General features: G+C 49.3%; 1 pseudogene across 1 annotated transcript in view; it reads right to left on the reverse strand.

Annotated features, from left to right (window-relative positions):
• Positions 1-12,640, reverse strand: part of LOC144103666 (short-chain dehydrogenase/reductase family 9C member 7-like) — a 29,940-nt pseudogene extending 17,300 nt beyond the window's left edge. Inside the window, exon 1 of the transcript XR_013308315.1 lies at positions 12,426-12,640. The product of XR_013308315.1 is annotated as a short-chain dehydrogenase/reductase family 9C member 7-like (transcript). The remainder of the gene's footprint in view (positions 1-12,425) is intronic.
• Between the last annotated feature and the right edge of the window lie 503 nt (positions 12,641-13,143).

Here is a 13,143-nt window from a genome sequence, read left to right on the forward strand (position 1 = left end):
GGCTTTCGTCTTAAAATCGGCCAAGGTGAAAGTGTGGGTATGACGTTACTTCCGGTTGGTGATGTAACGGACGGACAGGATCTCGACCGGGAGTATGAGCCATTAAAGGCTTTCGTCTTAAAATCGGCCAAGGTGAAAGTGTGAGTATGACGTTACTTCCGGTTGGCGATGTAATGGACGGGCAGGATCTCGACCGGGAGTATGAGCCATTAAAGGCTTTCGTCTTAAAATCGGCCAAGGTGAAAGTGTGGGTATGACGTTACTTCCGGTTGGCGATGTAATGGACGGGCAGGATCTCGACCGGGAGTATGAGCCATTAAAGGCTTTCGTCTTAAAATCGGCCAAGGTGAAAGTGTGGGTATGACGTTACTTCCGGTTGGCGATGTAATGGACGGGCAGGATCTCGACCGGGAGTATGAGCCATTAAAGGCTTTCGTCTTAAAATCGGCCAAGGTGAAAGTGTGAGTATGACGTTACTTCCGGTTGGCGATGTAATGGACGGGCAGGATCTCGACCGGGAGTATGAGCCATTAAAGGCTTTCGTCTTAAAATCGGCCAAGGTGAAAGTGTGGGTATGACGTTACTTCCGGTTGGCGATGTAATGGACGGGCAGGATCTCGACCGGGAGTATGAGCCATTAAAGGCTTTCGTCTTAAAATCGGCCAAGGTGAAAGTGTGGGTATGACGTTACTTCCGGTTGGCGATGTAATGGACGGGCAGGATCTCGACCGGGAGTATGAGCCATTAAAGGCTTTCGTCTTAAAATCGGCCAAGGTGAAAGTGTGGGTATGACGTTACTTCCGGTTGGCGATGTAATGGACGGGCAGGATCTCGACCGGGAGTATGAGCCATTATAGGCTTTCGTCTTAAAATCGGCCAAGATGAAAGTGTGGGTATGACGTTACTTCCGGTTGGCGATGTAATGGACGGGCAGGATCTCGACCGGGAGTATGAGCCATTAAAGGCTTTCGTCTTAAAATCGGCCAAGGTGAAAGTGTGGGTATGACGTTACTTCCGGTTGGCGATGTAATGGACGGGCAGGATCTCGACCGGGAGTATGAGCCATTAAAGGCTTTCGTCTTAAAATCGGCCAAGGTGAAAGTGTGGGTATGACGTTACTTCCGGTTGGCGATGTAATGGACGGGCAGGATCTCGACCGGGAGTATGAGCCATTAAAGGCTTTCGTCTTAAAATCGGCCAAGGTGAAAGTGTGGGTATGACGTTACTTCCGGTTGGCGATGTAATGGACGGGCAGGATCTCGACCGGGAGTATGAGCCATTAAAGGCTTTCGTCTTAAAATCGGCCAAGGTGAAAGTGTGGGTATGACGTTACTTCCGGTTGGCGATGTAATGGACGGACAGGATCTCGACCGGGAGTATGAGCCATTAAAGGCTTTCGTCTTAAAATCGGCCAAGGTGAAAGTGTGGGTATGACGTTACTTCCGGTTGGCGATGTAATGGACGGGCAGGATCTCGACCGGGAGTATGAGCCATTAAAGGCTTTCGTCTTAAAATCGGCCAAGGTGAAAGTGTGGGTATGACGTTACTTCCGGTTGGCGATGTAATGGACGGGCAGGATCTCGACCGGGAGTATGAGCCATTAAAGGCTTTCGTCTTAAAATCGGCCAAGGTGAAAGTGTGGGTATGACGTTACTTCCGGTTGGCGATGTAATGGACGGGCAGGATCTCGACCGGGAGTATGAGCCATTAAAGGCTTTCGTCTTAAAATCGGCCAAGGTGAAAGTGTGGGTATGACGTTACTTCCGGTTGGCGATGTAATGGACGGGCAGGATCTCGACCGGGAGTATGAGCCATTAAAGGCTTTCGTCTTAAAATCGGCCAAGGTGAAAGTGTGGGTATGACGTTACTTCCGGTTGGCGATGTAATGGACGGGCAGGATCTCGACCGGGAGTATGAGCCATTAAAGGCTTTCGTCTTAAAATCGGCCAAGGTGAAAGTGTGGGTATGACGTTACTTCCGGTTGGCGATGTAATGGACGGGCAGGATCTCGACCGGGAGTATGAGCCATTAAAGGCTTTCGTCTTAAAATCGGCCAAGGTGAAAGTGTGGGTATGACGTTACTTCCGGTTGGCGATGTAATGGACGGGCAGGATCTCGACCGGGAGTATGAGCCATTAAAGGCTTTCGTCTTAAAATCGGCCAAGGTGAAAGTGTGAGTATGACGTTACTTCCGGTTGGCGATGTAATGGACGGGCAGGATCTCGACCGGGAGTATGAGCCATTAAAGGCTTTCGTCTTAAAATCGGCCAAGGTGAAAGTGTGGGTATGACGTTACTTCCGGTTGGCGATGTAATGGACGGGCAGGATCTCGACCGGGAGTATGAGCCATTAAAGGCTTTCGTCTTAAAATCGGCCAAAGTGAAAGTGTGGGTATGACGTGACTTCCGTTGTCGTGACTTCCGGTTGGCGATGTAATGGACGGACAGGATCTCGACCGGGAGTATGAGCCATTAAAGACTTTCGTCTTAAAATCGGCCAAGGTGAAAGTGTGGGTATGACGTTACTTCCGGTTGGCGATGTAATGGACGGGCAGGATCTCGACCGGGAGTATGAGCCATTAAAGGCTTTCGTCTTAAAATCGGCCAAAGTGAAAGTGTGGGTATGACGTGACTTCCGTTGTCGTGACTTCCGGTTGGCGATGTAATGGACGGACAGGATCTCGACCGGGAGTATGAGCCATTAAAGGCTTTCGTCTTAAAATCGGCCAAAGTGAAAGTGTGGGTATGACGTGACTTCCGTTGTCGTGACTTCCGGTTGGCGATGTAATGGACGGACAGGATCTCGACCGGGAGTATGAGCCATTAAAGACTTTCGTCTTAAAATCGGCCAAGGTGAAAGTGTGAGTATGACGTTACTTCCGGTTGGCGATGTAATGGACGGGCAGGATCTCGACCGGGAGTATGAGCCATTAAAGGCTTTCGTCTTAAAATCGGCCAAAGTGAAAGTGTGGGTATGACGTGACTTCCGTTGTCGTGACTTCCGGTTGGCGATGTAATGGACGGACAGGATCTCGACCGGGAGTATGAGCCATTAAAGACTTTCGTCTTAAAATCGGCCAAGGTGAAAGTGTGAGTATGACGTTACTTCCGGTTGGCGATGTAATGGACGGGCAGGATCTCGACCGGGAGTATGAGCCATTAAAGGCTTTCGTCTTAAAATCGGCCAAGGTGAAAGTGTGGGTATGACGTTACTTCCGGTTGGCGATGTAATGGACGGGCAGGATCTCGACCGGGAGTATGAGCCATTAAAGGCTTTCGTCTTAAAATCGGCCAAAGTGAAAGTGTGGGTATGACGTGACTTCCGTTGTCGTGACTTCCGGTTGGCGATGTAATGGACGGACAGGATCTCGACCGGGAGTATGAGCCATTAAAGGCTTTCGTCTTAAAATCGGCCAAGGTGAAAGTGTGGGTATGACGTTACTTCCGGTTGGCGATGTAATGGACGGGCAGGATCTCGACCGGGAGTATGAGCCATTAAAGGCTTTCGTCTTAAAATCGGCCAAAGTGAAAGTGTGGGTATGACGTGACTTCCGTTGTCGTGACTTCCGGTTGGCGATGTAATGGACGGACAGGATCTCGACCGGGAGTATGAGCCATTAAAGACTTTCGTCTTAAAATCGGCCAAGGTGAAAGTGTGGGTATGACGTTACTTCCGGTTGGCGATGTAATGGACGGGCAGGATCTCGACCGGGAGTATGAGCCATTAAAGGCTTTCGTCTTAAAATCGGCCAAAGTGAAAGTGTGGGTATGACGTGACTTCCGTTGTCGTGACTTCCGGTTGGCGATGTAATGGACGGGCAGGATCTCGACCGGGAGTATGAGCCATTAAAGGCTTTCGTCTTAAAATCGGCCAAGGTGAAAGTGTGGGTATGACGTGACTTCCGTTGTCGTGACTTCCGGTTGGCGATGTAATGGACGGGCAGGATCTCGACCGGGAGTATGAGCCATTAAAGGCTTTCGTCTTAAAATCGGCCAAGGTGAAAGTGTGGGTATGACGTTACTTCCGGTTGGCGATGTAATGGACGGACAGGATCTCGACCGGGAGTATGAGCCATTAAAGGCTTTCGTCTTAAAATCGGCCAAAGTGAAAGTGTGGGTATGACGTGACTTCCGTTGTCGTGACTTCCGGTTGGCGATGTAATGGACGGGCAGGATCTCGACCGGGAGTATGAGCCATTAAAGGCTTTCGTCTTAAAATCGGCCAAGGTGAAAGTGTGGGTATGACGTTACTTCCGGTTGGCGATGTAATGGACGGGCAGGATCTCGACCGGGAGTATGAGCCATTAAAGGCTTTCGTCTTAAAATCGGCCAAAGTGAAAGTGTGGGTATGACGTGACTTCCGTTGTCGTGACTTCCGGTTGGCGATGTAATGGACGGACAGGATCTCGACCGGGAGTATGAGCCATTAAAGGCTTTCGTCTTAAAATCGGCCAAGGTGAAAGTGTGGGTATGACGTTACTTCCGGTTGGCGATGTAATGGACGGGCAGGATCTCGACCGGGAGTATGAGCCATTAAAGGCTTTCGTCTTAAAATCGGCCAAAGTGAAAGTGTGGGTATGACGTGACTTCCGTTGTCGTGACTTCCGGTTGGCGATGTAATGGACGGACAGGATCTCGACCGGGAGTATGAGCCATTAAAGACTTTCGTCTTAAAATCGGCCAAGGTGAAAGTGTGGGTATGACGTTACTTCCGGTTGGCGATGTAATGGACGGACAGGATCTCGACCGGGAGTATGAGCCATTAAAGGCTTTCGTCTTAAAATCGGCCAAAGTGAAAGTGTGGGTATGACGTGACTTCCGTTGTCGTGACTTCCGGTTGGCGATGTAATGGACGGACAGGATCTCGACCGGGAGTATGAGCCATTAAAGACTTTCGTCTTAAAATCGGCCAAGGTGAAAGTGTGGGTATGACGTTACTTCCGGTTGGCGATGTAATGGACGGGCAGGATCTCGACCGGGAGTATGAGCCATTAAAGGCTTTCGTCTTAAAATCGGCCAAGGTGAAAGTGTGGGTATGACGTGACTTCCGTTGTCGTGACTTCCGGTTGGCGATGTAATGGACGGACAGGATCTCGACCGGGAGTATGAGCCATTAAAGACTTTCGTCTTAAAATCGGCCAAGGTGAAAGTGTGGGTATGACGTTACTTCCGGTTGGCGATGTAATGGACGGGCAGGATCTCGACCGGGAGTATGAGCCATTAAAGGCTTTCGTCTTAAAATCGGCCAAGGTGAAAGTGTGGGTATGACGTGACTTCCGTTGTCGTGACTTCCGGTTGGCGACGTAATGGACGGACAGGATCTCGACCGGGAGTATGAGCCATTAAAGGCTTTCGTCTTAAAATCGGCCAAGGTGAAAGTGTGGGTTTGACGTGACTTCCGTTGTCGTGACTTCCGGTTGGCGATGTAATGGACGGACAGGATCTCGACCGGGAATATGAGCCATTAAAGGCTTTCGTCTTAAAATCGGCCAAGGTGAAAGTGTGGGTATGACGTGACTTCCGTTTGGCGACGTAATGGACGGACAGGATCTCGACCGGGAGTATGAGCCATTAAAGGCTTTCGCCTTAATAAAGCAGACATCGCGTCATTCCGTATACAGTGGTGAGCAGCCCTGCCTTGAGCGCGCCGACGGTGCTCTGCGGAGCAAGTCAGCGCCATCCAACGTTAGGCTCTGGGTTTGAGTAATGCGTCCCGTGCGCATGCGCGGCAAAAACAGAGGAATGCCTGCTCATCGCTGTCTTGTCCAGCCCCCACCTTGCGAGTTCATTTCGTGCCGCCAGGGCCGCGCTGCCTGCATTTGCGACGCTGTGACGGTGGCCAGGGCGTCGCCATGCCGCCGTGTTTCACGAGTGCAACGAGCCGGCCTAGCAAGCAGGCGCGAGTGATAGCGGATGATTGAGCGTTTCTGCATCCAAGTTCATAGATCTGTACGCATGTCAACTGCGGTGTCCCTTGAAGCTGACAACACAGCGCGAAGACACGCCGTTAAACAACGCCTGCAGCGCATGGTGCGGGGTGGCAACGCCCTAAGCTTATAAGGGCAAGAGGAAAACATACACCGAACAACCAACTAGGCCACATTCTTGCACTCTTAGCCTGGTGCGTGTTTGAAACGCGCTATACCCGGTATCATTTCCACTTGCTTTTGAAACGCGCGATCACCCGATATCACTTGCACTTGCTTGCCTAGCCGCCTCGCGATTCGCGCGAAACGCGCTGGTTTCCGGCCGTTGCTACATAATATTCAACGCGGCCCTGGCAGCGTCAAACGCAAGCACTGAGAGGAAATGAGGCCGATAGCCCTTGAGCAGGCACTGCTTTATTTTGGCCGCACATGCGCACGGGACAAGGTAGATGTACACTGGTAGCGAAGGCTCCATAGACGCCCATTGGTCCAAAAAATGGCGGCTCGTGGGCACTCCAGCGCCCCCTGGATTTTGGGGGGCAAACTACGCAAACGTGACGTAGTTTGACGTCACGCATACGTATGCTTTTGGCGCGAATTATAAAGCGGTCTTTCTGTAGAATCCGCGTTTTCGAGCCCGTACCTCTCGAAGGTTGCTGCCTTTCAGCGCGCCCCAACCTTTGCCAGTCAAATGTGCTCGAGTTCCTGCTAGTTATGGCCTTGTTAATGTGCTATTGGGAACGCAATGAAAGTGACTGTTAAAGGAGGGGCAGCATAGAAAGGCAGCAACACTTCCAGACACTGGCGAAGCATGCATGATTCGTAGTGCAAATACTGGTGCTAGTACTTTTGAGAGCTTTTGAGTACAGCAAGGTATGATGCAAGGTATGATGCACAAAGCACTGGCTCAAGTGCACAGTTCGCAATAGAGTGTACGGCAAGTATGGTTTTCATAGTTTCATATTCATTGTTTATTGCAGCAACCAAACAAATACAGTCACAAAGCCCACCCTTGGCACACAAACAAAAAATACATGTCACAGGCAGCACAAGCAGTATTGTTTAAGTTGGCTAATCATCTCAATAGTCACAGTGCAGATAGGAAAAAGCCCTGAAGTGCCACGAATGTTGTCAGTTAGGAAATTGAAAAGTATAGAAAAGAATGCTACGACAGCTTCAATTGAAGCAAATATAACATGACATAAGTAGGCGCATCAACACAGACCATAGAGCACACTGGGATTATTCTTCACATTTAATTTCTTCAGCTGAAAGCATATAGCAGGTGCGTTTACATCTGCAAGGCAATGTTAAAGCCAGCTTTAGCACCCTCAAACGTGCTCAACGTAGGAGCAAATACCATACATTGAGCCGGCGTACCATCTCCAGAGTACTTCTAGTCGTTAGCCGGATCAATTTGAAGTAATTTTACGTCAACAAAAGTACACATGAAGTACAGCGTACAGTGAAGTGCAAGGACATTCGCGGGGCAAGGACATTCGCACACCTCAGCACTGAAAGTGTGTGCCCTGCAGTGTAGTACATAAATATCCCCGAAAACATGAAGCCAAGTACGCACGAACAGGTTACAGCTATGAAACACGAGCGAACAGCCCGGCGAAACCATATCGAAGCTATCGCGCATACCTAGAGCAGACGACACACCTGTAAAGTCCAGCGGGAATCGGTGTAGCGTGACACCAATGGTACTATCCACGCTGTCGCAGTGTACCACGGAGCATCGTTTCTTCACATGCCGCAAGCTCATCTTGAAATGAAGCGCTAAGCGCTTCAAAAGAAGAGCGCGAAGCGTGCAAAGACGGAAAAAGACTTCGCACTGGCCGCACGCCGAAGGAAACGACAAAACCGAGAAAACTGCCGCAGCGGTGCAGCGGGGTGCAAATCTTACCGAACGGTGACAAAGAAGCGACGTGCAAGGACGACGAAAACTTCGCAAAAGGAGCATTTTGAGACCGGCGAGCTAAATTTATACGCTTTACCAGGTGCGCCATCGCAGACAGCTGGCGATAAGAAATCGCTTCGTGAGCTCCCGCCACTGTGGCCGGGTTAGCCGGGTATCGAAACAAGGCCTGCAAAGACGCGCTGTAATGCACCGCACACTCATGAATAGGGGGCAGGTCAAGAGTGTTGCAAAAATACAAAATTTGCCAGGTTTTAATAAAATGACTTACCTCTTTCATAAAACAAGGTGCTAATATATTTTTTTTCTTTTCTATTGGCAGATTACATTCCAATTTTGTAGCTTTATCATTTCTTTATATGAGTGTTTTGCCCCCCATCCTCTGGTTGTGCTGCAGTCGCGCTAAACCACTTTTCGACCCCTTAAACTGGATAATCTACGACCGATATCGCTGACCTCGTGTTTGGGGAAGCTCATAGAGAGGGTCATCAACACGAGACTGAGTAGATACTTAGAAGAAAACAACCTCCTACCTAATACTCAATTCGGCTTTCGCCCTCACCTATCGACACAGGACGCCCTCTTGTACCTGTACAAAGACCTCCTTGAGACACCTCCCAAGTCACAGACAAGGGCCATCCTGGCACTTGATTTGAAAGGAGCGTTCGATAACGTTCTACATAAAAACATCCTGCAAAGCCTCGCCGATACCAACTGTGGCGCAAGAACCTACAACTATATCAAAAACTTCTTATCAGTCAGGCAAGCCACTATAAACTTCGGTGGAATAAAATCAGATCCCATCACTATAGGCACGAGGGGAACTCCGCAAGGGGCGGTACTGTCACCCCTCTTGTTCAATTTGGCTATGAAAGATCTACCAGGCCTTCTTTCCGAAATCCCCGGCGTCAAACACACATTATATGCGGATGATATCACTGTCTGGTGCAACTCGGGGAGTGACGCCGAGATCGAGGAGCGTCTTCAAGCAGCAGCCGACACGGTGGACCGGTACGCCAGGGAGAGAGGTCTCCAGTGTGCGCCGGAAAAGTCCGAGTTGCTAATCCTGAAGAACCCGAGGACACCCCTAGCGCAGAACATCTCGGTGTATATAGAGAACCACCCAGTACAGAAACCCACGGAGATCAAGATACTAGGGCAGTATATCCCGCAGGGGCGACAGAACACCACCACTATGAAGAAGCTTACAACATCCACCGAGCAAATCCTCCGCATGATACATCGTATCCGAAATAAACACCATGGCATGAAGGAAAGGGACACCATCCGCTTAGTGCAAGCTTTCGTGATCTCTCGGATAATGTACGGGACGGCATTCCTTAACCTCTCCAGGTCGGAAATTGAAAAGTTGGAGGTACTCATCAGGAAAGCCTACAAGACGGCACTGGGGCTACCAAACTCCACGCCAACAGCAAAGCTCATGGCTCTAGGAGTACATAATACCCTCAAAGAGATGTGGGAAGCACAATGGTTCTCACAACTGAATCGGCTCGCACTCACAAAACCCGGCAGAGAACTGCTCGATAAAATCCATGTTAATCTGCCCTATACAATTGACCAAAGGGAAGAGGTCCCACGCGATGTGAGAAGACGCATAAACGTGCACCCCATTCCGCGGAATATGCATCCCGCATATAACACCGAGAGGAGGAAAGCAAGAGGTGAATCCCTGCAGAAGAAATGGGACAAGCAAATTAACACCCTTTACGTGGACGCAGCAGGACCAAATAATGGAGTCATGACTATTGTGGTCTCAACGCCTTCAGGGTCGATGGTGAACTGCGCCTCGGTGAAAACATCTAACCCCACTCACGCAGAGGAGGCAGCTATTGCATTAGCTGTAGCATCTAACCCCAACGCCGTTGTGCTCACTGATTCCCAGAACGGCTGTCGAAACTTCAATAACGGATTAATTCACAAGTCAGGGTTGTCATTGCTGACTAAGCATCCACCCAACCAGGTCTCAGTAATCTGGTTCCCCGGTCACCTGGAACTACCAGGAGGAAACGAAGCCGCCCACAGGCATGCCCGAGCTCTTCTATACCGGACGTCTCCCCCTGATGACCATGAAGGGTGCCGCGACCTAATAGGCTTAGCAGCGTATGCTGACAATCTTGCGCCATACAGAACAGCCAGAAAGGAGTACCCAACACCACACAAATCCCTCAACAAGTTAGAAGAGAACACCCTTAGGAGACTACAAACCAACACCTACCCAACACCAGCTAAATTACACCAGTGGTACCCTACACTATACTCTCCACAGTGTCCACATTGTGGAGCGGTAGCTAACCTCTACCATATGGTGTGGGCATGCCAATATAATCCCTTAGTTGACCCCATTCCCAACCCCTCGGAGGAGCAGTGGGAGGCTATTCTGCTCAGCGATGATCCTGACCGTCAGCACTGGCTGGTAGGGAGGGCCAGCGCAGCAGCAGTAGCCAGTGGACTACCGGACTAGGCGGTCCACCCACATGTTCGGAGAACATTGAAGAAATAAAGACGTTTGTAATCAATCAATCAATCGGCCCAGCCTTCGCCACCACTTTAAATCCGCCTTGCACGGGACGCATAACTCAAGCCGAGAGCCTAACGTTAGATGGCGCTCACTTACTACGCAGTAAACCGTCGGCGCGCTCTCGGCAAGGCTGCTCACCACTGTACTTTGCATGGTTCTTTATCCTAAGCTTGTATAGATGAAAAAAAAGGAATTGTTCCTTTTTGTGCTCGTGCACAAAGCCAAGCTTTAAAGAAGAGAACGGGTAATTTTTTCTGTTCATTCACTTGCAAAATTCTTCATTGAGAGACTCCAGGTGATTTGCACTAATTTCAACTTACGTGTCACACACACGCACAGTTTTTAAAGCGAAAGCGATAATGGCACGTTAAGCGAAATCAAGGCGTCATCGTCGTAAGCGGCGTCAGTCGACCCCAGCCCCACCTCCCACCAAGCGCCATGTGGGCACCCTATGACCATGACCGTTACTTCACTCAACGACTCCACAGTGTGAGCGAAAGAAAAGTAATTCACTCGAGCGTGGTCGAGGCCCCAGTAGTGTTGCTGCGTAGACGCCACAGGTATGTCTCACGCCCTGCGTACAGTTGCTCAACACTCCGATTAGCATCGGTACTTCGTACCACCCTATTCCACCCTCCACCCTCGTACCTCCACCTACCACCCTCGTACCACCGTCGTACCACCCGCTTGCTTTTTTGCTTTGCTAAAAGCGCAAATGATGTTGCGCGAAGACGAGCGCGGCTGCCGAGTGGCGCCGCACAAGCCCCCTTGCGGCTTAGGCGCCCTCGTTCCTGTAATCTTTGGCTACCAGTGCTGTTTAATAAAAAATTATATTCTATTCGATGATTATCTGTAATCTGTGGCTACCAGTGCTGGTTAATAAATGGTTCTATTTTATTAAATAATTAGCTTTATCAGGGGGGTAAACGTCCAGTGAATGTTTTTACTCCATTAAGAAGCGTTAGTACAAACCGTTCACCCTTTTCACGTCCTCAATGGAGGCATCGACATCATTCGGGACCGTACTTAAACAGACTTCTGAGAAAGTTGCGAATTTTATGAAATTGAATGGAAGCTGTTTTGCTCGAATCAGCCGGGTTATGCTGGCCTACATGATGGCATCGTCAACTGACAAACAGAATGCGAAGAATCCAGTGTTTGTCTCCTTCTTGTCCCGTCCTTCGTGCGCTGTGCCTTCAGTTTGAACCATGTACCGACTAGCCCAGAAAAATACCTTTTTATAAACTAGATGTTCAGCAAGATGTTGGCAATTAAATTGGAGCAGTTCAGACATGATTTGGTCAGGTCGCTTGAAATTTGCTTTGTAATCATTCGAAATTCGGCTGAAAGCGGTTTTTACATCAGGCCACAGCTTACAACAACGCAAAAAAATTCGTTGGGTTTCTTGTTATGCCGTCCTTCAACACAGAAATTAAAGGGTTTAACGACAGGAGATCAAGACTGCGGCGTGCATTGATTTAGAAGCAGATTATCCTCTCTTGCAATGGACAAAACTACGTGGGAGCACAGTCTACATTTTTTTTTTACTTCAGATTATGGTTAGGCTGCAAGCATTTTCATTTCTCATGATTTTTGTAAAAGGCAAATGTCCATGATAATGAACGCGGGGTTTGAACAGTTTATATGCAGGAGGTGAACCCGCAACTCCTTTGTGTACATATTCTCTCTCGAAGCCCTGCTTTCACGCTGACTACTACACTTATGTAATATACACCAACCTGCTTAATGAACCACATATCTGGAAAAGAAATCTCTGAAAAAATCCTTCATACTTGAAGTCGGCCTTTTCTGTGGTTATAGCAAAGGCGATCCCTAAAAGAATAAAAGCTAGCCCGCGATTATTACACCCACCGTGTGCAAAAGAACAGTTCGTGGTTGTTGTCACATGCATAAGCCATAAGATACAGCGAATGGCGTCTGCCCTAACGCAGACCAAAGAGAAGACGACACGAGAGACTTATTCTACACTTTAACTGTCGAGTCCCCCGCCTGAGCAATGAGCAAACAGGTTTTCTCACCAGTTATGAGGACGCACTTTCCATCGGCTTTCACAAGTCCGTTGAAGAGGACTCTTGCGACCATGCCATAGCAGCCAGTATCCGCAAAGCACTGTGAGCACGAGCAACCCGACATTGGTCGCAGTGTCCAGAAGCCAAGGTATTCGGGAAGAAAGCATCCACAGCAACGCAGACGCCAGCGGAATCAGTCGAAACACGATCAAGATTGGTTGCATGGTAGGTCCGGCCAAGACGCTCTAACAGCTCGCACGGAAGCTACGACAAGAACTGAGTGTATGCAGGAATAAACACCAGGGGTCGTCTGCTAACTCTGTCTGAAGAAAGAATTATCTTGAAAAGCAACAGGACTACAAAAGGCAACGGCGAAAGTTTAAATAAAAAGCAAAGAATACGTATATAAAGATACAAATGCCTTGCAAGCGTGATGGTCGTTTTCAAGGCTAGCGTCTCCAAGAAGACGGTTCTCACTGATGGACAGCTCGCCGGTGGAACATATTGTACACATCTCCGTAGAAGGAAAGGCAGAAATGTGTGAGAAAAACAGCGAGTACAAATTACAGCGCCGAGTACCGACGAGCACTTTGGGCAGACCAACATTAGCAGGAAATTAGTTATTAAGAGGATAGTTTTGTGCCAGTCAAGGTCGCGGTGTCCACACTGCTCTTCGCGACCTTAGGTACGTCATGAAAAGCTTGTAGTCGCGAACAACCAAGGATAA

Source organism: Amblyomma americanum, chromosome 9 (genome assembly GCF_052857255.1).
Source record: "Amblyomma americanum isolate KBUSLIRL-KWMA chromosome 9, ASM5285725v1, whole genome shotgun sequence".
NCBI lineage: Eukaryota > Metazoa > Arthropoda > Arachnida > Ixodida > Ixodidae > Amblyomma > Amblyomma americanum.